At 37.4% G+C, this 24,552-nt stretch overlaps 1 protein-coding gene across 1 annotated transcript in view; it reads left to right on the top strand.

Moving 5' to 3' along the window:
* The first annotated feature begins 395 nt into the window (after nucleotides 1-395).
* LOC134212313 (neurotrimin-like) overlaps nucleotides 396-24,552 on the top strand; it is a 332,613-nt gene continuing 308,456 nt past the window's right edge. Inside the window, exon 1 of the mRNA XM_062690045.1 lies at nucleotides 396-411. The gene's annotated coding sequence lies outside the window, so the exon portion shown is untranslated. The remainder of the gene's footprint in view (nucleotides 412-24,552) is intronic.

The following is a 24,552-nucleotide window of genomic DNA, read 5'->3' as shown; positions in this document are numbered from 1 at the left end:
CCCTCCACACAGGCAGGGGAAATACTCCCCAAGTCCCCACCTATTGCACCGAAGAGAACCGATCCCCACCGTGGCGCTTAGGTACCGCGCGTTTCCTTTTCGGTGGGTGGGTGGGTGCACTCCGTGCAGGGGAAATCCAGCAGCTGACAATTCAGCCAGCACGGCGCCACCAACAAACGGCGAAGAAACAGGGAAGCCAGCCTTCCGTTTCCCGCTGAATGAAACCGCCGCTCTTTTGTGCGGGATGTCGATGTTATCGCAAAAGAAATTATGTTTTCGATTCAGTTTTTATTAAGATTCGTCCGGCGGCAGTTCGGTTGTTCACGTTGTTCCGGGACGTTGTGGCGTAGGTCCACCGGTTTTCTAAGGCAAGTCATCTGCATATGCAGCACATGTTTTAGAGAAGTGGCAGTGAGTGAGGCACGTGAGGAAGGGGGGTTGCAATGTCTGCATGTGGCACCCGCATTTGCATATATTTCTGAATCAAAAAATGCATTTTGGTGAATGGAAAAGTATTTACGAGGCACTGACCTTGAGCGCGTGTTCGTCAATGTGGCGTTGTAATGTTTGGATAATACAGCGATAAAGTGCTTCCAGCTGGGTGTCAAGAGTGTGGCAAAAGTGCGCGCCAAACAAAAACAGCAGTTGCTGGAGAGAAGATATCACATGTTTACACTGGTCGACACGTACTAAGTGAATATACATTTGCTTGTTCCAGCTGTTTGAAGTGCCGTGAATTGATGAAAAATAAGAAAAATATCATTTATTGAACCATTGACGAAAAGTTTGAAATAATATAATTTGACGATGTTAGAAATAATCCGGTGTAATTCACAATGCAGTCAAAATTGGTTTAAGTACAGTAAAAAAATGAGTTTTGAGTCTATATTTTTCTCTATTTCTATGTCCATCATGGGAAATGCACTAATTTACAGAAAGCACCAAACCCCACGTACGGCATGTACAAATGTATAACACACTCCTAATTTATTTGATATTTCTATTTGAATACAATGATTTTATTTCTTTTAATACAATCCTATAAAATTGGGCAAACTACTTGCATATACATACGATGCTCGATAGTTCAATTTTACATTTACTTCATTTACTTTAATTACAATTAGGCCGATACAAATATTTTAAGAATATTATGTCCAGAGGGAGACTTTTTTTTGCCAAAAATAATATTTTGAGAGGCAACAAAAAAAACGGGAAATTTTGAGGATTTTCAAAACATTCTTTAACAAATGCAAGGAGTTTAAAAAAAATATTTTCTTCTTTATTTTTTATATCATCTCCCCCTTCCTTTGACCTTTCGGAGACCAGTAGGACATATTTTTATTAAATATTTGTAACGTTATATAAGTACCGTTCTGACTCAAACTCATATTCCGAACACTCGCTTGTAAATGGCCATTTTGGATTTATTCGTGTAATTCTCTCCATCTGGCATTCATTTGTAATCTTGATAATCAGAACTGAAAACCGATGGGATTTTTAGTGTAAAGGTGCTAAAATGCCAGTGTTCGGAATATGAGTCATGTTCGGGATTTGAGTCAAAACGGTACTAGAAACTAGTGGCGCTGTAGTCATTTAAATTATTTTGTCGAATTATGCTTCAACAAACTTCAATTGGCCATAATCTATGCATCATGTTGTAGTGCATATTTGATTTCATCACCAACATCGGTTTGACACCTGTAGTACCGGTACTTTGGCTGCCAGGTCAACGAACGACATTAGTAATCTTATACTGTTGAATCAACTGTAACGGCCTTACCTCATTATCATCAGGGATAATTCAATCTAGTTATGATTGTATTTCCTATATTGATGATTGGCTAAAACGAATATTTGACAACTAGCAAATTAGTAAAATTTTAAATGTAAAACTATCCAATCAGCGGTTGCAAGATTCTGTTTTAGAGAAATATGCTGCAAAATTTCATTGTTTCTCTGTAGAATATCTCTATAAATGCTTCAATTTCAATGCTTCAAAAAAATAAATGCTTCATTTATTTTAAAACCGAGCATTTTTAAATTATTTGTCTAGTCGTCAAATATTTGTAGTTAGATTCAAGGTGCAGAGGTTCGTCTTTAAGGTCTTGTTTCAACAAATTCAGAATTGGCTACCCAGCAAGATGATTTCTTGAAGCGTCGATGGACGTACGGTGTAATGACGTGCTTCCTAATCTCGACGTCCGTGTGCGATTCCGGATCAAACTGTTTTTTATATCACCAAAATATTTCATAAGATCATTCCATTGGCGTAACATTTTACGACCTCATCCAGTTATCGACCAGTTATCTTAGTGGTATGGTTCTACCACCTAAGGTAATTGCGGATCAATCACACTCATCCAAATCTCTTTTCTCAAGCACGTGCTTTCTGTTGTAACCCACAGTATCGAATTGTGTTTTTGTACCAGATTATTTCTACAACGTCTCAATTTGATATGGCGTATGGCTCCCACCGTTAGGGAGTGGATATTTTTGCATATTTTGAAGATATTCTATCTATCTCTAATAAAAATAATGCAACATTCCTCCAGGGATTCCGATGAGAATCCTTTAGTGATTCCGATTTGATTTTAGGGATTCCGACGGGAATCTCGAGCGATTTCGACGGGAATACTCCAAGCCTACCGAAGGGAACCCTCCAGGGATTCTGAAGGGAATGTCGACGGAAATGTATCAGGAATTCCAATGTAATTATTTCAGGGATTACGATGGGAATGTTGAAAAATTCTGACGGGACTGTCCCAGAGATTCCCATGAGAATCTTCTAGGGATCCTCCATCCTCCTAGAAAGGAATTCCTAGAGAATTATTTCAGGGACTTGGACGGGAATGTTTCAGGGATTCCGACGGGAATATTCCGAGAATTCCGATGGAAATGGTGCAGAGTATGTTCCAGGTATGTAGAGGCAAAACTTCGAAGGATCCCGAAGCAAACTGTTGAGGAACGACAGATTAATTCTCCAGGGATTCCGAAAAGAATCCTCCAGCGATTCCGAAGGGAGTTCTCCAGGGATTTCGAATCAAATCTTCGAATGATTCCGAAACAATTCGTCAAGTGATTCCGAAGTAAACTGTCGAGGGACTCCGAACTTCATAGTAGCCTTGCATCGGAAGTTAGTTCTGTTTTCTGATATCGATCACAAGATACCTATAGTTTCAGGACATTGGTCATCGTTTTGAAAATGGGCATGGTTCTGGAGATATTGATGGGAGTGCTGAGGTAACCTCCTGGTAAGTGGCCACTACATATGCAAGCCGATTGTACAAAACAAGGAATGTGTTCTGAGGGTATTTGGTTCCCTGAGGAGAGCGGCCACTTTTTGATCATTACTGAAACCTGGCTTGCGACCAGTCCAAAGTCCATAGAAATTTGATCTAAGGATATTTAGTAATTCTGGTCACATTCCGGGACCCTCTGAAAGGCTAGTTTCTTGGGCGAAGTGGCCATTTTTTGATCAATTTCGAAACCTGGCTTGCGACATGTCAAACTTCATGATTTTGCAAAACAAGCTCATGTGTTCTGAGGGTATTTGATCCGCCTGGTCACATTCCGGAACACCGTGGAATGCTGGTTCCCTAGGGGGAAGTGGCCATTTTTTTGATAAATATTGAAACCTGGTTTGCAACGTAGGTAAATCCAACTAGCGTTGGTGGTGCCTTTCTCGCGCAATGAAAAAATGAAAGCACATAAGAAAAGTCGAAATATAGCATTTTAATAGACATACTGATCCCCTGATCCGTCAAATTTATGGCCGGACTATCGAGATTTCTCTCTTTAATCCGACTGTTAAATCCATATAATGAATCTGATAGCTCTCCCACGCAAACCAACACCATAAATAAGTAGTAGAAATCTTCATCTACGTTCAAATCATTTTTCATATTTTCATACAAATGAACCAAAACAAAATCACAGCACAAATTTGGGCACAGCATAATGTGTTTAGATGAGTGTTGATAATGGATGCCGTATACAGATGTGCTCGACTTGCGGTTAGCGTCAGTACATATATAGTAACTATAGTGATTACAGGAAAATATTTGTTTATTTTTAATAATTTCAATTATTTTGCCTCTCTTTTTTTGACGTTAACTACGTCTAAAGGGAAGACTCGGATACAGGGTGTAAAATGAAAATTTCAAAATTGGGGACCGCCATGAAATCATGTAAGATTTGTAACAATCATACACACTAACTTTTTCTATTTCGAGCTCGGCAAAATTGGGCACCGCTGTAGCTTAGTAAATTTCAAAACTGAACTTCGGCAGAAAATTTCGTTTATTACTGATTATCAGCGAAATATTTGCCGTATCTCAGCAACCGAAACGTCACTTTTACTGAGATCTCGGCAGAAATCATGTTTGCTGAAACTCGGCGGTGCCTATCTCGGGAAAATAATCAAAAAGTGCTGAGATCTCGGCGAAAAAAAAATAGGGCATCTGTTCCCATATTAATAACAGCCCGTATATTAATCCCAACCATCGATAAACCAAATAAAAAATCAATTTAATTACAGTTTCTCACATCGTATGTACACAATAATGAATAGACCACCTTCTCCAATGTTTGGAATATTATTTAAAATTCCGTTTGAGTAATGTTTTAGTTCACAAGACTCAAATTATTAAAAACAAAATTGTAAAACACATTTATTTTCTTTCTCCTACCTCTGAGCTGCTCGATTGCTACTAGCAAATTCATCTCCTTTCACGCCGTTGTTTTCCACTCAATTTCAAGCTAAAACAAATGTATCCTTTCAAAACACTTTCACTTCACAACACATAAAGCACATCCCATTTTCACTATAAATATAATCATATTTGAAAAACCAACGCGATTTCCTATAGTTTGATATAGGTTTATTTCGATCAACGTCTAAATTATCCTTGTCCGTATTCCAAACTATTTACATGGCTTGCAGCATCTGCAAGGGTTGCCGACCAAGATTTTTATTTAAAAAATGAATGAACTTTCATTGTGAAATTCAACTCTTATGTTTGTAAAACAAGGTGTATCAAAAAGATAAGCTATGACAAACATAAAATTAAACTGATAAGTTGGAAAACTACAACAAAAACTCCAATTTTGTAATTATATTTCAACTCAAATACAAAACATTGAAGAATTCGGCATCACTGCAATCATATCGTTACGTATACACACAAGTAATAGTGTGCGTATTTTATGTTGGAAACAGTATTATTAATATAGGTACAATAGAAGTGGCGCTAAAAACGTACTACACGATAGTTCCTGGTGCCCGGATAAATTCAAATTTCGCAGCCCCTACCGAAAAATAGAGGGGGCGATTTAACATAAAGTTGTGACAAAACGTTCTATGCTAAGACAATGTAACAATAAAACGGGACTTAGTTAACTCCTTGATAAAGGTACAATATATCGAAATTAATTTATTGGCTTTTTTCGGTGATAATTATACTACTCAAAGCGAAAGGGAGTAGATGAAAGTAATGAAGATACAGATTCGATTGACACCGCAAGCGAGCGGCAAGTGTGAAATGAATAGAAACTGAAGATTAGCAGAGGGACATATGAGAGAACAAACATTGTTGAAATCGCTATTATTCTGCCTAACGTCCACCCAGGAACGGCTTGGATAGTGACGTGGTGATCACTGTACCAAGACAGGCCCGCCCCGCCAGTGGCGATGCTGAAAATTTATTACAAATTGTGGTGCCAGTTAGTTGTTGGAAAGGCGCATTGGGGAAAGAAAATTGGTTCTTCTCAGGACTAGCATTTTCTGAAAAGAAAGGTTTAATTGCGAAAATGGACTGTTTCGGTGACATCGGCGTTTGGCGTTGTAGCTTGGTTTCTGTTAATGATTCAATCCATTCAAAATTACGCGCTTAATTGATTGAATACAAGAAAGATGATTTCCGCTGCGCGTGAGCCTTTTTGATCGGGATTCCGCAAACAACGGTTTAACCACTTATAAAGCTGTGGCAACTTGACTGCCACCAACAAATTATATGTTTTTTGTTTATTAACAAGAGCTCTACTCATTATTTGCCATGTAGTGTCTATATTTGCTACCTAGTAACCCTCCAGATGAATTTGAGCCATAAAAAATTAAGATGTCAATTTGACAACGGTAAGTTTCGTAAGTTTCGAATAGAAGAAGGATTTTCAGTTATAATTCGTTGAAGAAAGACAAAGATATACTTTTTCCCATTGGTAATCATTATTTTGAAACTCATGTGTTAGATTATGGCGTGATTAGCCTGAAAAAAGCTTTGCCTTTCTTGTATATTTGGTTTTTAGAAAAAAAAAATGCAAAACAAAAAAAAAACTTTTAATGCGTTTTTTAACTAGGACTCTTCGCTAAAAAATGTAACGTGCTTTTTTTTGATTTGTATAACGTAAAACCTATTTTTTTAAATCTTTTATTTATTTTTGTTGTTGTCTTTTCTTCCGCTTGCAAGGCAGAGGCAGATAACATTCTCCGAACAGCTCGTTGTCTGCGGAATCCCGATCAAAATGGGTCGCGCGCGTCGGAAAGCAGCTTTCTTATATCTAATGAAGTAATTCCATTCGCCCCGCCCCTTTATTAATCGTTATGAGCGCGCATCATATTTACACCCATATCAGATCACAAAGGGGCGGGGCTAACGGGCCTGATTTACTGAATACATGAAAGCTGCTTTCCGACTCGAAATTCGGCAAAGAACGGTTCAACAAAATTTGATGCAGCGAAGCGGACACAGCAGCACGAAGGCGTCCCAAGCAGCACAAGTCTAATGAAACTGGTTACAGCAACCTAATTGTGACTAAATCGGGTCACACATAAGCTACTGTGATCAATGAAAAACATGTGTGCTGCTCGGGGTGGGTAGCACCAGTGGCAATGCTGAAAATTGATTCCAAATGGTGGAGGCTTAGGGAAAAATCATCGAGTGGCTGTCGGACAATTTCAACGCAAGATTTCGAAGAGTATTTGAATACGGTTAGTTATCAGAAAGGCGCCTTGGGAAAAGAAAATTGGTTCTTCTCAGGGTTGATTACAAAAATGGACTGTTTCGGTGGCATTGGCGTTTAGCGTGGTAGCTTGGATGCTGTAAGTGATACCATTCATTCAAACTTGCGTTATACTTTGTTACTACCAAATGTTACGCATAACGCGAATCAAAATTAGCATTAGCATTAGCATTTAGCAGTTCGCACAAATTCGTAGGTGGTACAAGCCAAGACTATTGTATGAGAGTAGCATCACTTCCATCCGTTATCACAGATATTGATTTGGGACTAATCATTAACTCTTAGATGGAAGCAATGTACTCTCCAATAGTCGAGATCTGTCCTGGCCACGTCCTTGCGAATGCTGAGGAAGGGGAACAATGCTTTGTTGGACACCTACTTAAGAAAGATGCAGAGAACTCTACGACCTCTCATAGGTGCCACGGGAGGTTTTGGGATTATGTGGAAGGTTAAGAACAGTAGGAATCGTTTTGGTTTAACGTGGAACACAGAAAGAACTAAGATAGAAATACAAAGTAGGAAAGGGACGAGCCTGGAATTGAACCCACGACCTCCTGCTTATAAGGCAGAAGCGGTAGCCACTAGACTGCCGAGCTCGTCTGGAAATATATAAGAAAATTAAGATTACTATAAACATTTTGTTTTTGACGAATTGGGCGGAATTTTCGGTTTTATAACACTTCCAGAACTAATGATTTTGATTTCCAAGTACAAAAATCCATTTTTTTTAAATGATGGAAAACTTCAAATTCCCTCCAATTCCCCAATGCCAAAATATGCAAAACAATCCTTAGCCCTTCCTCTGTCTAACCCAGAGAAAAATTGATCTCTCTTTCTCCCCCATTCAAAAATACACGCATTTGAAAGCAACGGATTTTTTCAAGAAAAACAGTGATAACTCTGCAATCCACCAATGAATACACTCGGTTATGTAACCAATTATCCTCTAAAACTTTGTAGAAGACGTCACTTCGATAAAAATTAAAACTAAAAAGTTACACTAAATTAATGATTTTTGTGTGTGTTACTTCTACGTGAACTTAAACGATTTACAATGATATGGAAATGCTAATATCATCTTCCAAACTTAGACGTACATGTTCATGATAGAATTAGAGGCGAAAGTATAGAATTGATAGTTCCGTTAGGATACGGTAGTGGAGATATATCAGCTTCCACACTGATATTCTTCCCTCCCCCTTCATACGGGAGCTTGGCAGAAGGAACGTCGTGTGATACTGACCCGGCGAATTTTGTCTCGCAAAAATTGATCAATTTTCTGATACAATTTTTCGGGTACACAGTTTATCTAGAATATAAATAGGTTCTTAAAACTTATTTATTTATTTATTTATTATATAGGGTATCTGTTCCATTATTAATAACATGCTCCTATATCAATAACAAAAAAAATCACAAAAATGATAAATAAAACAATTTGCGCACCTATTCTTTGTTATCGTATGTTATTGATTTGGGTAGGGTAAAGTGCCCAATAGTGGACCCCCAACCAATAGTGGACCCTCCAGCCAGTTTTGCATTATTATAGCACAATTCGAACATTTTGGGAGATCGAAGTAATCTGTGCGCGAGAATGGCAGCTCCAAAATTTTGAAGCTTCATATTTTCCTAATTCCACTTTGCATTCCGCGATAGATTTGAATTTAGCAAAAAACTTGGTTTTTGCTTGTTTTTAATCAAAATCAATATACTACATAGTGCTCCACAACCGTTTACATAGCCGCGGTGCCCTAGTGATCGAATAGTGTTGGAAAATGCAGGTTATATGAAGGTTGGATGTCTGAGCGGAGGGATCCGGAAAGATACGACGGTTGGAATTCGACTGGGACGTTACAGGCGACACATGCGGACTTCTTTTATCCAACATCACTATCACGAAAAGGTATCTAACACAAGAAAGTTATCACAGCAGCGGTGACAGTCTTTCGGATGGGATTTGTATCGTTCGACGGAAACGGTATCGAAGGAAGCAGCAATTGGCAATGAATCCGGACGCAGTTTCAAGTCCACCCAACCTAGTTTGCCGGCTCGAAACGGAAATGAATGTATATACGATAACTGTTGGATCTAGCCACACAGGCCAAAACGATTCCTGCAGTTGGACAACAGGTGTCACTCCGGCCGCATGCAGAAACTGGTGGATGAAGACAGAATTGGTTCAATCCTGTGGAATCTGGACTCTTTCCGAGTCTGTTAAGTATCACTTTATTTTCCATTTATTCATTCATATTATCTACTTAATGCATTTTCTGGGCCTGTTTGTTTTTACTACCTTTTTCTGAAAAGTTTCTCTTTTCATTCTATGGTAGATGAGGCTATCGTTGTAAGGAATGTGATTCGCTTTATTGATTAATTATTTTGGATTAATTCAGTAATTTCAATTAACTCTGAAGTCGCGAATACGATTTCAGTGACTATTTATTAGTATTGACAAATGTTCAAACATTACGTTAGCTTTGTCTTCTTGTATCGTGATCTTCTACTAAACAAATTGAATGAAATGAAACTGTTCAAAGACGAAAAGTTGTTCTGTTCAAAAATTATTAAAGAAAAGCTGAACATATACATACGACGGGAAGTAGAAACCTGATTATATTCTGTATATTCTATATTTTTCAAAATAAGATTAATATTAGGGAAGGGTATCTGGTTGTAGGTCGGGTTGCGGTTTTCGCTTATAACTTTTTCTCAAGTCAACATTATGCAGTAAAACAAACACCAATGCAATGGAAAGCTACAGACCTTAGCTAACTTTTTCCGAAGTAATTATGTTGCTTCAAAAAACGGGGACTACTTTTAGAGTGTTGATTTTTGGCCAAAAAACATTGCACCCAGTAAAAATTTGAAGTAAAATACCCATGAACTGATGAAAAACGAAAGTTTATTTATTTTTGAAACCTTCAGTGGCAAAAATTACAAAAAATAGTTTTCAATTGCAAAATTAAAGTAAATTATTCTTGTATGTGAAATAGCGGGTTGTCATGACATGATCGCAACCATTGCAATGGGTAGAGTATGCAGCGGCTTACATTTAGGTAATTTAGTGCACTACCGGGAATGATAGACATTTTTCGTTTGTTCAGCAAATTTCGCAACACTAACATTTCACTGAAATTTAATATCACATCACAAAGCACACTAAACGTCAAATCACAAAGTATATAACTCACCTCTTTTTAATGTTTTGATTGAAAAAAATTTGAGTACCCTATTATGCACGAAGCTCCTGATGGAACAACCATGTGTATGAAGCTACAGAAAATATTTCGAAAGCATATTGCCTTCAGTGAACTTGTTAAAATAAATATAAACTTTTCAGGAAGCATGTGTGATAATGAACTATGATGTTCTAAGATATATAGGATTTACTACATTCTACCTTCTCCGTGTGAAATTGATAAAACTTACTATTTTTATTTTATTAATTGTGTTCAATACATGTTCTTTCATTATACTCATTATTTCATATATAAACCCTATTTCTCTGAATGCATTGTGGAATGAATAGCATAAAGAATGGCTACCATTTCCATCCTCAAATCATGGTAAATATTGGAAAAGTACTTGAAAGATCGTGTTAAAGTGCGCGTCGGTTCGGTTGAAGTTACGCGTTTCTCGGTATGCAAAAGTTACCGAGCTTACATTTTGCGAGATTTTCTCTCAATTGCGGGACAATCCAGGTGATGAATAAAAATTGATAGAGTTCATTAGTGCGCGTCGGTTCGGTCGTAGGAACGCGATTATCAGTATGCAGAAGCCACCGAACTTGCATTGTGTTAGTTTTTTCCTCGATACCACGAAGGTAATTTTTTTTAAGTTAGTGTTCGTTTGAAAGTAGAACGGTCTCGAGGCCACAGATCTTTGTTCTGCTTTGTGCGGTAAGTTATTTAAATTAAGTGCGCGATCGGACGTGTTTGTTTAAAACAGAACGGCCTCGAGATCACGGAATTTTTGTTCTACTTAGTGCGGTCAGTAATTGAACTAATTAGTGCGCGATACTCAAACTACACGTTATACACAGCATGCCGTTTACCAAGACGAGCCTCGCTACATGCCCTACCCCATATATCCAACATCCTAGTGATTTCTCGTGGAAGTGCAGATGACTCGTCGGCTTCTATCAAAGCGAGTATCACGTCAACATTTTCCTACCCATTCCTTAATTGACCTGCATTCGGACACGGCCGGCGCTGGTATTGCTTTATATTGGGTCACCAGTTTTTACACATTGAGGATGATGTTAGTCCCAAATGTCATCTGTTGGTTCCCTGTGTAATTACAGCTGACCTGGCAATAACGGAGTAGCAACCGTGGGCGGTCAATCATGCTCATGCTCATGCTCATGCTCATTATAGCACAATTCGAACATTTTGCTATGAAATTCCATCGGGAGAACCTACCTTACAGTCCTATGATTTGATTACATGCATTGGAAATGCTATGGAAAGTAAAATTAAATGATTTTTTACAATTCTATAAAAAATAAACACGAGAGTGTCCATAATAGGAATATTTTGGGGGGTCCATAATAGGGAAGAAGAACGTCTCGAAACGGAACATAAAAATCAAATGAAGTGACGACTATAGGGAAGCAATTTCCTATTATGGACCCCCAGGGGGTCTACTATAGGGCGAATTCAGTCAGACTTTAAAATGTTAATTTCAACGAATAACGTTGAGTATTTGTGTGTTTCATGTATGTATCGTGAAGAGGGAATGCAGAGCTTGATATTAGATATCACGCAGAATTAATATTTTGAAAATTTCCACTCCTTATGCCAGGAAGAGCAAAATTTCGCTACTAGGGGGTCCACTATTGGGCATTTTACCCTACATGGTATGAATTCAAGGAGCAGTTCCCCTATACAGATAATCAAGATTTGAAATTCCCATACAAAATGTACAAAAAATCATTTCATCAAAAATATTGGAATTGGTTTCTAAATTTTTTTTTTCAGGTTCATCGTAAATCGAAGAAGAAAACGGATAGGGTAAACTGAGGTAAAATGCACCCCCGGGGAAAAACGATCTTTTGGCTCTTTTGGTGGTGTTTCAGACATACTTTCAATAATGTTTTCTGTTAGCTTTGTAGCGCTGTTGAAAACACTCGTGAAAATCTGTCGTAAATGTCCTTAAAAACGTCAAAACGTCGTTTTGCCCCGGTGGTGCATATTATCTCAGTTTCTCTTATAAATCAGCAGAAATTGGGCTGTCTGTGATGCGCGGTCGTACAAATGCCAACTTTGTTTTATATATAGATGATCAAAAAATGAAAATCCCATGCAAATTGTACGAAAAACCATTTCATCGAAAATATTGAGTTTTGATTTTCAAAGGATTCTAGTTTCATCATAACATTTTTCCTCTCAAATGGAAGAAGAAAACGAATATAAAGTAGCAAAAAATGGGCTGTCTATTCTTGAGTGATGCTTGGTCGTTCAAACGACAACTTTGTTTTATATATATAAAAAAATAGCTTGAGTTTGAGCTTGATTGACTGCTCGTAGTTGCTACTCCATTATGACCAGATCAGCTGTTCTTGCACAGGGAACCAACAGATGTTTGCTTGGAACTAGCACACATCTTCAAAGTACAAGTACCGGTGATCTCATTTGTTAGGTTATACTGGCGCCTGCCACGTCAGAATGCAAGTCAATGTAGGGAAGAGGGAGGAAATGATGATACAATCACTCGCCCACTGCAAGCCGAGCTCATGCGGAATTTGTTGGAATTTTTGGGCTAGGTTCGAGAGGCAGAGGTCCGTCTTGGTTAACGAGCTGTCAATGTGATAGATAGGAGAAAGCAATTGATGAAATTTCTAATTGGATGTAGGAAACGAGCTTTATAGTTCATTTCCAATTCTAGCATATTACTGTTTTTTTTTTAATTACTTTAAAAATCACGCAAATAAAGTAATTAAAAAAAAAAGGTTACTGTTAGAACACTCAAGTTGAAGGTATAGGAATAGTAATGGAAACGGTATGGAATCCATTTCCAGTTCTAGCGATGAATCTATGACAAAAGGTCGAAGGGCAAAAGGTCGAAAGACAAAAGGTCGAAGGACAAAAGGTCAAATGGACAAAAGGTCGACGGGACAAAATGTCGAAAGGACAAAAGGTCGAAATTACAAAACTGGTTAAAATTGAAAAGCCATAGTTTTGAGAACAATACAAAGGATGTAAGTACCGTCATCGGGGGTGACACTTGGCCAAATAAGAGTCAGGTTGGCCCATGTTTCCAACAAATTCAGCACAAGGAAAATGTAATATAAGATACCTTTTTGAGCGATTCACATAGCCGACCTACAGACTGTTCGTGAGAACGATGGCCCAATCTTACCTTGATCCCACAACCTCTAATTTCTACACAAAACTCTACCACCAATATGCAATATGCATAAGTACATTCATTCATTTATTTAGTTTACATCTAAACAGAAACCACTGAATTAACAATTTGACGCCACAATACACGAATTAATAATTCGAGAACACGGAGTTCTTTTAAAAAAAAATTAAACGTCTAACTATCTTCACTGTTCACAACCAACTCATTTATTATCCTCATCTTAACTACATTACAAGTATCCTGAGTCTGCACTGCCTCGGTAGGTACACATTCGATGATCGCCCTCGATATCATTCGCCTGGTTCTGCTAATGCGCCTCGATGTTGCCAACTCCAAAATGCTGACACCGATGGAAACATCGATGGAATTCCACAAAGTCCGGTCAGCAACGACGTTAACTCACGGTTCGAGGCCGCATCTCTCCATCCTCGAATGCGCCCCACGCTCGCCAAGGCGTTTTACACGCTGTGCTCCACACCGTCTCGTACCTGCCGGATCGCAAGCGAACACCATATTTGCAGGGTAGTTGTCCGGAATTCTTACAACATGCCCTGCCCAACATACCCTTCCGGCTTCAGCTACCTTCTGGATACTGGGTTCGCCGTAGAGCTGGGCTAGCTCGTGGTTCATTCTTCGCCGCCACACACCGTCTTTTTGTACACCGCCAAAGGTGGTCCTAAGCACCCGTCTCTCGAATACTCCGAGTGGTTGCATATGCACAATCATGATTATATCCTGGAACACTAATGCAGGATCGTTCATGCTGTGTACCATGAGAGAGATTTTTTCGGTAATGTTGTACAAAATACAACATCACGCATGTTTGAGTGTTAATTAAAATGATTCGTACGGTTGAATCAGCGAATAATGTGCATAATGTAAACTGTTATGTACGGCTTAAGGCCAGTCTTTATGTACATAACAACCAATAACAACGTCACGTTGAATTAAAACCAATAACATCCCCATCTAATACATGATGATGAGTGGAAAATGAATTTGACACACATTTATACAAGAGACTGACAATCTTCTGATTCTCCATGATCGACATCGGATTGTAATGTATAGGAATGTATAGGAAGTCGCGTCGGCGAAATAATTAATTATACGACACTGAATCAAAGATACCAAAACCAACGTATTTCACTCAAACATGCACTCGAAGCGACACGTGTTACAAGAGCACGATCTAACAAGTATTAATTTTTCAGTTCTCATCCCGAGAACTAATCAAAATCATACAATGCTCGCCCTGGCTGCTGAATATTCACTGTAAATTGGTTAAAGAACTGCCCATGAAATAAAGAAGGAAATCTCTGGGAAATGTAATAAGCTAGATTTTTTTTCAGAAACATGTTTTTAAACTTGTCGTATATTTAGTATTTTTCATGTATACAGAATTATAGATTTTTAAATTTTGTCCATTCGACCTTTTGTCCATTCGACTTTTTGTCCCTACGACCTTTTGTCCCTTCGACCTTTTGTCCCGTCGACGTTTTGTCCCCTCGACCTTTTGTCCCTTCGACATTTTGTCCCTTCGACCTTTTGTCTCTTCGACGTTCTGTCCGTCGACCTTTTGTCTTTCGACATTCTGCCCCAAAACCCTAGCGATTGCTAGAACATGAGAAATATAGAGAAAGATACAAAGTAGGAGAATGGAACGGACCTGGGACTTTATTTTATATATATAAAGAAAAAAAAGGGAAAGAAAAAGAAAGAAAAGAAAGAAGAAGAAGAAGAGTTTGCCAATCTGAGTTATTTTCGACATCCCCTGTAGCTCAAACCAATGAGCAAACCCTTGAGATCTTATCTTGCTTTGGCACTGTGTTGAGTATACAGGCTATACGTCGTCAATTTTCAAACGATTTTTATTTCCGTCTTTAAATACGAAACTTTATTAAAATATTATTAATTTGGAATATAAATATATTCTGGCAGAAAAGAGACAAAAAGTTAAAGTTCAACAGGAAAAAATATATATATGGAGAAAAAATGAGTTGTTAAGACCACTCCTCACGGAATCCAAATTTCAAAGTACTCGCGTTTTCAAGGGGACACCACTCGATACGGAAGTAACGCACAACTGTCATTTTCATTATTTCACGCATGCTGTGACACAGCAAAACTAAAATTATAAAAATGACAGTTGTGCGTTGTTTCCGTATCAAATGGTGTGCCCTTAAATCACAAGTATTTCGAAATTTGGAATCCATGAGGAGTGTCCTTAAGGAAGCGCTAGTGTTAAAATTCTTTATCAATTTCAAAAGAATGAAAGGGGTATTTTTTGATAACTTCAATAAAAATACACAAATGCTGCATATTTTACTTGCCACCAAGAGAGCTTCGATCAGATATAAGATATTGAGATGCTGGAATATTTTGTTAAAAAATAACATCTAATTCTCGTATTTCAGAGGTATCTCCGAAACCTAATGTCCGAGTGCAAAATCTGTGGAACCCAATATCCGATTGCGAAAAAATCATTATCTTTAATGGTAATATTATAGTTTTCGTTCAAGCCTAAAAAAGGAGCCTATTTTTTCACCTTTTCTCAACATTGATATACAATATCTCAAGAACTACAACTCGAAGGGACTTAAAATTTTGCGTTTTTCATATCTCATGTACACTACGATAGTTGAGACTTCAATGGATCGTAGTGTGCATTGATACAGACAGGATGAAAAAAATTCAAGTGTCACAATTTTTCAAGTTTCCTAATTTGTATAATTTATCACCTTGAATTGGCTAACACTGTATTCCGGATAAAATGTGATTTTCCGAATTGCCGAGAGGTTGCCGAGTTATTATAGTAGGACAATTGTGGAGCTTAGATGGTCGTGTTAAAAATTATTTAAAGAAAAAAATCGGCCTGGTTTTGCTGAACGAAAATGACTCAATTAAACCATCGGAGGAACAGGATCTGAAAGGCTCAAACTCTTTGGATTTGCAGCTAAGTACATCATATTTTGTCCCTTTGTATGTATAACAAAACACATCAACATTACCTCAGTTATATTATCTGATGATTTTGTCAAACAGCTTTACTTCGGTCATACGCATATTTGTCGCATGTCTGCTGGGATTTCTGGGAACATGGGACGGTTATGCGTGTGACGGAGGCTTCTTCTTCTTCTTCTTCTTATTGGCATTACATCCCCACACTGGGACAGAACCGCCTCACAGCTTAGTGTTCATTAAACACTTCCACAGTTATTAACTACAAGGTTTGTAAGCCAAGTTACCATTTTTGCATTCGTATATCATGAGGCTAACACGATGATACTTTTATGCCCAGGGAAGTCGAGACAATTTCCAATCCGAAAATTGTCTAGACTGGCACCGGGAATCGAACCCAGCCACCCTCAGCATGGTTTTGCTTTGTAGCCGCGCGTCTTACCACACGGCGGAGGTTAAGTAACTTTATTCCAGCATTCGTTATATTATGGAGCTCAAGACTAAAAGAGAAGATTTTTGTTTTACTTTGTTTTTTACCTAATCTAATTTCCATTTCCTTACTATTTTGTTTAATTTTTAATTCAAGATTTTTAATCTTATTCCAACTCATAAGTTTTTAGTTTTTCGTTTACTCTATTAGTATAATATTTTTTTTTTTGTCTTTATTAAGGTGTATTAGTATAATAATATTATTCGATCAAATAACAGTTATTGATGCGGATTTTTCTAAATTATTCCTTATCATAACCGTTGAGATGAATTTATATAAAGTGAATTACACTGTTGTTATATACCGTCGTCGGGGTGACAATGGGTCAAATGGGGGTGGGAGTGAGACACTGTTTCAACTACTTAGAATGCTTGTAGAATAGATTTAATGTATCTGAGGGCGGGAAGACTAAAATATAAAAGACCTTTTTAAACGATTTTGCTCTACGACCTCCAGACTGCCGGTGAGAGCGCTGACCCATTCTCACCCCCCAGACCCATTGTAGGGTATCTGTTCCCATGTCCATCTCAGCCCCTATGTCCATCTCATTCGATACTCATCAAATTTCAACTCAGCATACCAGTCTAAATAATCACTGATCGAATCAAAAAACTAATGAAACACATTCCCACGGGTTTAAATTATATCTTTTCCAACTTATATTTACGAGAATCACCTTTTCAAAGCGTAATTTCCAATAAAACGTCGAGTATTTTCCATGTAGGAAGAAAATCTTACCTTCATACAACGTTATTTGTCTTACCAGCACATTCGTACTAGCTGAATAGCACTTTTTAGCACCGAACTTTTTCACCTTTTTACAATATAATCACTACATTTTCCACAACAAATGACCGCGCACAACCTAATTTAGAGTTTGAATTCACTGTTTCACTAATTTAAAGTTAAAAAATTGCCTCAGAATGTTACAAAAACTATGGGATGAATTTTTTTCATCCAACAAAATAACTTTGTTCGTATATACATCTAATTTTACTATTCTCCTAGAAGCACAGAGGTGCCAGTTTTCAAGTCTATGAAATCGTTTTGAAAGAATATTTCTACTATGATACATTGAGTAAAATGACAATATTGTGTTAAATTTAGATTTGAATATTTTTTTCAAACGTCAGAGCATCATAATCATCATCTATTTGACATAATTTTGCTCAAAATATATGCCCTAAATTTCAAAGTAAATTGTGCGCACAGTTTATTTTTAAACTTTGGCATCACAGCCAGCTTGCTTGCACGGCATCGCGATGCGCATGCGCAACTCGGCCATGTGTGAGTGCTTGTTGGAGATAGACATATTTTTAAATTACTTCATGAACTTTGTTGTTGTCGGTCTTTCTTTTGGAATACGATAAACAAATCAATTGATAATGTCATTTGCTATTCAATAAAATCGCTCATGTGTGGGTTATAAGAATATATCTATATGAGTCTGTGCAAGAGCTACAGTAGTGTGAAGTAAATGTTGAGCAATTAAAAATAAGATGGATATCGGTACACTAGTCGCAATTCAGTTGAGATGAAAATTTTACGGTGAGATGGATATATGTTCAATTCGATGGTAGTTTTGAACGATTATTAGTTTGATTGTGGAAGAAAATTGCATCATTTTCTAAATGCAGATAATCCGTCGATTGTTAGCAATCACGGTTTTGATATTTATTTGAGCAATACATTTGTGTTTATCACATAATAGACGATTATGATATAGCTTGCTTATTGAGATGGATATAGGGACATACACCCTACATAAATATAAACGCTTGAAAATAAAAATATGTTCAGTACCAATTAACAGTACCAATAAAAAAACAAAGATTCAAGTCTTGTTTAAAAACAAAGATTCAAGTCTTGTTTACAGTAATAACTAGAAACAAACCAATCAAGATTACTATCGATGTGGTTGAGCAACCGTGAATATTTCCTTATTTTCAATTTGAATCCCATTTTTTCTACTTTCCTTACGTTAAATAAATGATAACGCTGGCGCTTGATCCAAAATTGAAATGACCAATCGCTCGTTTTGAGCGGTTGATTGTTTGTCTTCTCGAGGGATGAACAAAATTGAACTTGAACTAGATAGGGAAATGCTAATACTTTTGTATAAAAGTTGCATAGGTCACATCACTTTCCATGGTGAATCCCAAACTATGTTATTGATTGCCCGACCCAATTAATGCAACTTCCTTTCCGTGGTAAATTGTGGAGATGCAGAGGTATTCTCGGTCTCTAGTAGCAACACTCAACACTGAGCGATTGATTGTTTATCCTCGCGATGGATGAACAATTAAAAAATCATAAAAAGTTTTAATCACAGCAAATCGTTCAACATAACGACCACCAACGACAAACCTGTCCCAATTCCAAGCACCTATTCATGTTCTAGTCCACTTTATCATGCTATGAGTATATGTTTATCTGTTTACACAAAAAGTATATTTATGGGAAATAACTGAGAATCCGAGAGATAATGCTCAATATTCGGTATAAATACATACATACATTAAACAATTAATAATACTATTCAAATCAATGTTCTCAAACATCATTGGTGTTTGATTTACTTTTACTATCTTTTTCGTTTCCTTCTCTATAATTCGATTGATAAATCCACACGAAAATAATAACCATTATACACACTTTTTCACTTGGTTTGCGTGAGAGTTTTTCGCTTATGTGCACTGGGGACCATCCCTAATAGTAGGGACATCTAGCGCTCAGAACGATCACCAAATTGTTTTGTTCTGTGTTGTGCGAACGAGTAATTTAATTTACAAATTCAGAATGATCACGCGATCTTCGAAATATTTTGTTCTGCATTAATTAATTAGCAAATGAAATATAGGTGCGCGTCCGATCGTGTTTCTTCTAATAAGCAGAACGATCGCACGATCATTGAGATATTTGGCTCTGCGTTGTGCGGGTAATTAAATTAATTAACAAATAAAAATTAAGTGCGTGTTCTATCGTGTTTGTATTAGTACGCAGAGCGATCGTGCGATCATCGAAATATTTTGTTCTGCTCTGTGCGGTTATTAAGTCGATTAATCAGTGCGCCTTCGATTGTATATTTGTTTAAACTTCATCAAACTACACGCTTCACACGGCAAACCGTTTACCAAAACCCTGCTACAATACCTACCCCATGTATCCAACATCCCAGTGATTCCTCGTGGAAGTGCAGATGACTCGTCGGCTTCCATCAAAGCGAGTATCACGTCAACATTCTCCTACCCATTCCTTAATTGACCTGCATTCGGACACGGCCGGCGCTGGTATTGCTTCACCAGTTCTTAGGGGAAGGGGGGGCAATATGCCCTAGCTAAGCAAACACTGCTCTATTGTCTTATTTGTAACGCTATTCATGGGCATTTTTACATTATGCATCAGTTAAACAAGATAGCTAGTTGATGCCATTCAAAAATTGTCAAAAATCTCAATCATATTGATAATATTCACATTTCAAAAAAGTGGTGATATTTTGTTGCCGGAAAACTCATGAGGCAAAACGCCTTTCAGCTGGCGGCTCCTAGGGAACAAAGTACCACGCGTCGACGAATCAGCATTCTAGTATATAGTCCGTATATAGTAGTATATAGTCCGTGGAGACGCAAGTACTTTGTAGGTTATTGCCACTAGGGCGTTTTGCCTCGCCAAAATGTTAGATGTTTCTTCAAAATGTGGAAATTTTCGGTTTTTCCGACCTTCCCATGCACTATTTTGAAACTTTCTTCGCCTATCCTACATAATTTTAGATCTAGTTTTGTTACCGACATATTAATGACGGTAAATATGAGGGAAATTACAAAAGGCGTTTTGCATCGGGGGGGCGTTTTGGGGCCTCTTCCCCTACACATTGAGGATGATGTTAGTCCCAAACATCATCTGCTGGTTCTCTGTGTAATTACAGCTGACCTGGCAATAACGGAGGAGCAACCGTGGGCGGTCAATCATGCTCATGCTCATGCTGCTCTCATGTACACTACGATAGTTGATTCTACGGATAATGTCCGCCTGCATTCCCATAGTGGAATGGTATTCCTCCATTTTTTTCATTTTTATTCCCGGAGAACTTTTGGCATGATACCTTGTTGTTTTCATTCAAAGAATATAACGAGCCAGCTCATTCTCAATATCTTTAAAGAAATCTTTTAATGGTAAAGCATTACATTGACCGCTTCAAAAACCCGCTCTTAAACCGCCTATTGTCCACTACATGTCCTGTACTACCATAATCAAAGTGACATATGCGACAAATTACAACATGCATGTTCTTTCCAGAACGGGGAGGGGTTTCGAACCACCAGAGAAACATATCTTCCCTTCCGAAACCTCCACATGCCAGATTTCTTTTCATTTACTAGATGACTTCTCGAGTTATGAAAAAAAAATGTTTTTCATTTGTATGGGAGCCCCTCTTTGCTAAAGGGCGAGAGATCTCGAATCATCTTAAGAACGGGCACCGGCGTCAAAAACCTCCGCATACAAGTTTTCAACCTGAACGGTTCAGTAGTTTCCGAGTCTATAAGGGGCAGACAGACCGAAATTCATTTTTATGTATAATATATAAAAATCAATAACATGCTCCTATATCAATAACATTCGCAAAACAGGCAATTAAGGATCAATTTGTGTCGTGTTTTGTTGTTTTCCGACGTGCTCACTGCTGAAAAAAATCACAAAAATGAGAAACAAAACAAATAGCGCACCGATTCTTTGTTTTCGAATGGTATTGATTTGGGTACATGGTATGAATTTAATGAGCAGTTCCCCTATCATTTTCCTCTGAAAACGAAATGTAAATATTACAATAGAATCAACTAGGAAACATTCATAACAAGTTTTGTTCAATTGCAAATTCATGTTTGCATTTTCAATTTAAGCTTGCCAAAAATGCTTTACAACATGAACGCATAACCAATTATAAATCAGTTGTGTTAACGAGAAACTGATTCATAACCATCTAAGGACAGTGGATACAAGTTGTGCTGCTGGCTTGGTTTCATTTTAATTGCCCAAGAACTCATGACAAACTTTTGCTCAGCTCATTTCCAAACATTTCACCAAATATTTGCCTGAACCAATAACTGAAAAACCAAGCATGTTATTCTCATACCCTAAGTGGACGCTGAAATTAAACATTTAATTCACGTTGGTGGCAGCAACGGGAGAACCAACCTAAGCAAAATGAGCTTTTTTTCCCGAAACAGAATATAGTAATAGAACAGCATCCAACACTATACCTTTTCTTCCACCCCTCAACGTAGTGGTTTTACTATACTAAACAGCAGAGGTCATTTGTCAGGGTTTATTTATTTTATACAACGGACCGCCGCCGCCGCCACCGGTCGTCGTTTTGGATTCTAATTAAATGCAAGCGAGTGAAAAATGGCATAGTTTCCACCCGCCGAACCACCTTGCCCCAGCGTATCCTGAACACGGAACTGGTCCATCGGAATGGCCTCCACGTGTGGGACCGGTTGTCTGTCGCTGACGTGGCGGTCACCGGTTGGTCGCCAGCTGCTGCTCGTTAGGAAATTTTCCATAATAATTAGAATGAACCAATGAGTAATGAATTTATGGAAAGGGCTTCTGTTTCATAAATGTGCTCCCACATTTGGTTGATCTGACTAGAAATATAGGCGAAACAAGATCTAGCATAAATTTACAAGCTAATTGATTGGCCGTGCATGTGGAAGGCATTTGACGTAATACTTTGGATTACCGGGCAGAAGCCATGCACGGAATAACAAAACATGATATGGACTTGATTTATATAAGAACTGAAAGAACAGGCAACAAAATAACAAATTTGCACCACCACCGTAATCAATAAGCTCAGATACACTTTCAGAATGAAATAGAATAACGTAAAATACCACAAGGCAGTTGATGCGTAAAATTATCAACTGCCTTGAACGAATACCTCCGAACCACTGTTTGTATAGATCATTATAGATCATCACATCAAAAATTTAGTTTTAGTTTTAGTCTACCAACCGTCTACCGTCAACCGTCTACCGTTTTAGTCTACCTACCGAATGTTTTTTTCTATTGCATGTACAAGTCCTTCCAAATTTTCTGGACACCTATTTCTTAGTGCCAGAGGACAATACATACATGTTAATTTTTAATTTTGTTAAGGTTTTGAGTGGCAACTTAATTTCCTACGACAACTATTTCGAGAGTATCATTATAAATTCTGCATAGACAGATTCCAAGCTCACAAAAAATTGACTATTTAATGCATTTTCTAAGGACAGCAGAATGGCCTTCTAGCTCTTCTGAACTGAATTCGGTGGAATACACAATTGTAGATTTTGCTTCATTTCAAGGTTATCAACTGTGGTTAACTTACACAAATAGTATTCTAAAAAATATTTATTGGAAGACAGTTGTTATATTGTACTTTGAAAGTGTTTCCAAACTTATTAATTACGATGTAAATACTTTTGCTATGGAAAAGAATAAATTCATTGATCAAAATATATATTGATTCTTCTTACAAATAGCATAATCTGATATCCTAGACAAATTTATTGCGAAATTTCAATATTGTCGTCTGATCTTATATCTATTTCACTCGATTCTGTTTTTAAATGGATATCTCGAACAAAAATCCCATAATTTTTTTTTTGCAAAGTTGTATCTTTTAGCAGGTTTTGGCGAGACATCATAAAACTTTTTTCATACAGATTTTCGAATTTTCAACTTGAAACTTTGTTTACACGGAACGTATCCCGCCGTGTAGAAAAAGCATCGGGTTTTAAAAATGACGATCCGTTCATTTGAATAGTTTTTAGCGTTATTTCCGATAGTTGTTCCTGTCTGTTTTCTTGATATCAATTATTTTGAAAAGTATTCCAAATTGTTATAGTTTGAAAGGGTCCATTGATTCGACCTTTCGATTCAGTAAGTCAGAACTTATACGCAATTTCCGTAAGGTCTGGCAACCATAGGTGTAATGCTCCCTGGAGCTTCTCGGAGCAGTCGGAAATTCGTAGTAAGCAACCCGAGCAGAAGCCATGAACAGAATAACAAAACATGATATGGACTTGATTGATATAAGAGATAAAGGAACAGGCAACAATATCAAAAAATTGCACTGAAATATCATTTAAATATTAAGATACGCTATGGATAAGAACAAACTAATGGCACTTGATATCGATCAACCTATCTTGATATCCTCATGATATTTTAGTGCAAAATATTGAAATTGTCGTCTGATCTTTCATCTCTTATATCAATCATGTCCATATCTCATTTTGCTATCTTATAAACATTTGATATTATTGAGCTATTTTCGTCTACTCGGGAAGGTATAAAAATTCTTATCTAAAAAAAATATGTAGAAATTCCAATGGTAATGTTCTTCATGCTTTATTTTTTTTTTCACATAGAGCTCTCCTGGCATTGATTTTGGAATACCTCTGAGCATTGTTTCAAAACATCATTGATAAAATGTCTTCAGCCATTTCTTTGAAAAATGCTTCCTGAAATCCTTCTGACGTTTAACCTTCCTTCAGATATTCATAAAAAGATTTATCTTGTAATTCTTGTACAGATTTTTCCGAAATTTGCCGAAATTTCTCTCTCGATTCCTGTAGAGTGTAGAAAGTTTTCAGGAAAACAATTTCTTCAAATCTACCTAGAGTTCCTGAGGAGATGTTGCTGGAAATAGCAATTTCTACATA

The sequence above is a fragment of the Armigeres subalbatus genome, chromosome 2 (genome assembly GCF_024139115.2).
Source record: "Armigeres subalbatus isolate Guangzhou_Male chromosome 2, GZ_Asu_2, whole genome shotgun sequence".
Taxonomy (NCBI): domain Eukaryota; kingdom Metazoa; phylum Arthropoda; class Insecta; order Diptera; family Culicidae; genus Armigeres; species Armigeres subalbatus.
This window is presented reverse-complemented; position numbering and strand designations above follow the sequence as displayed.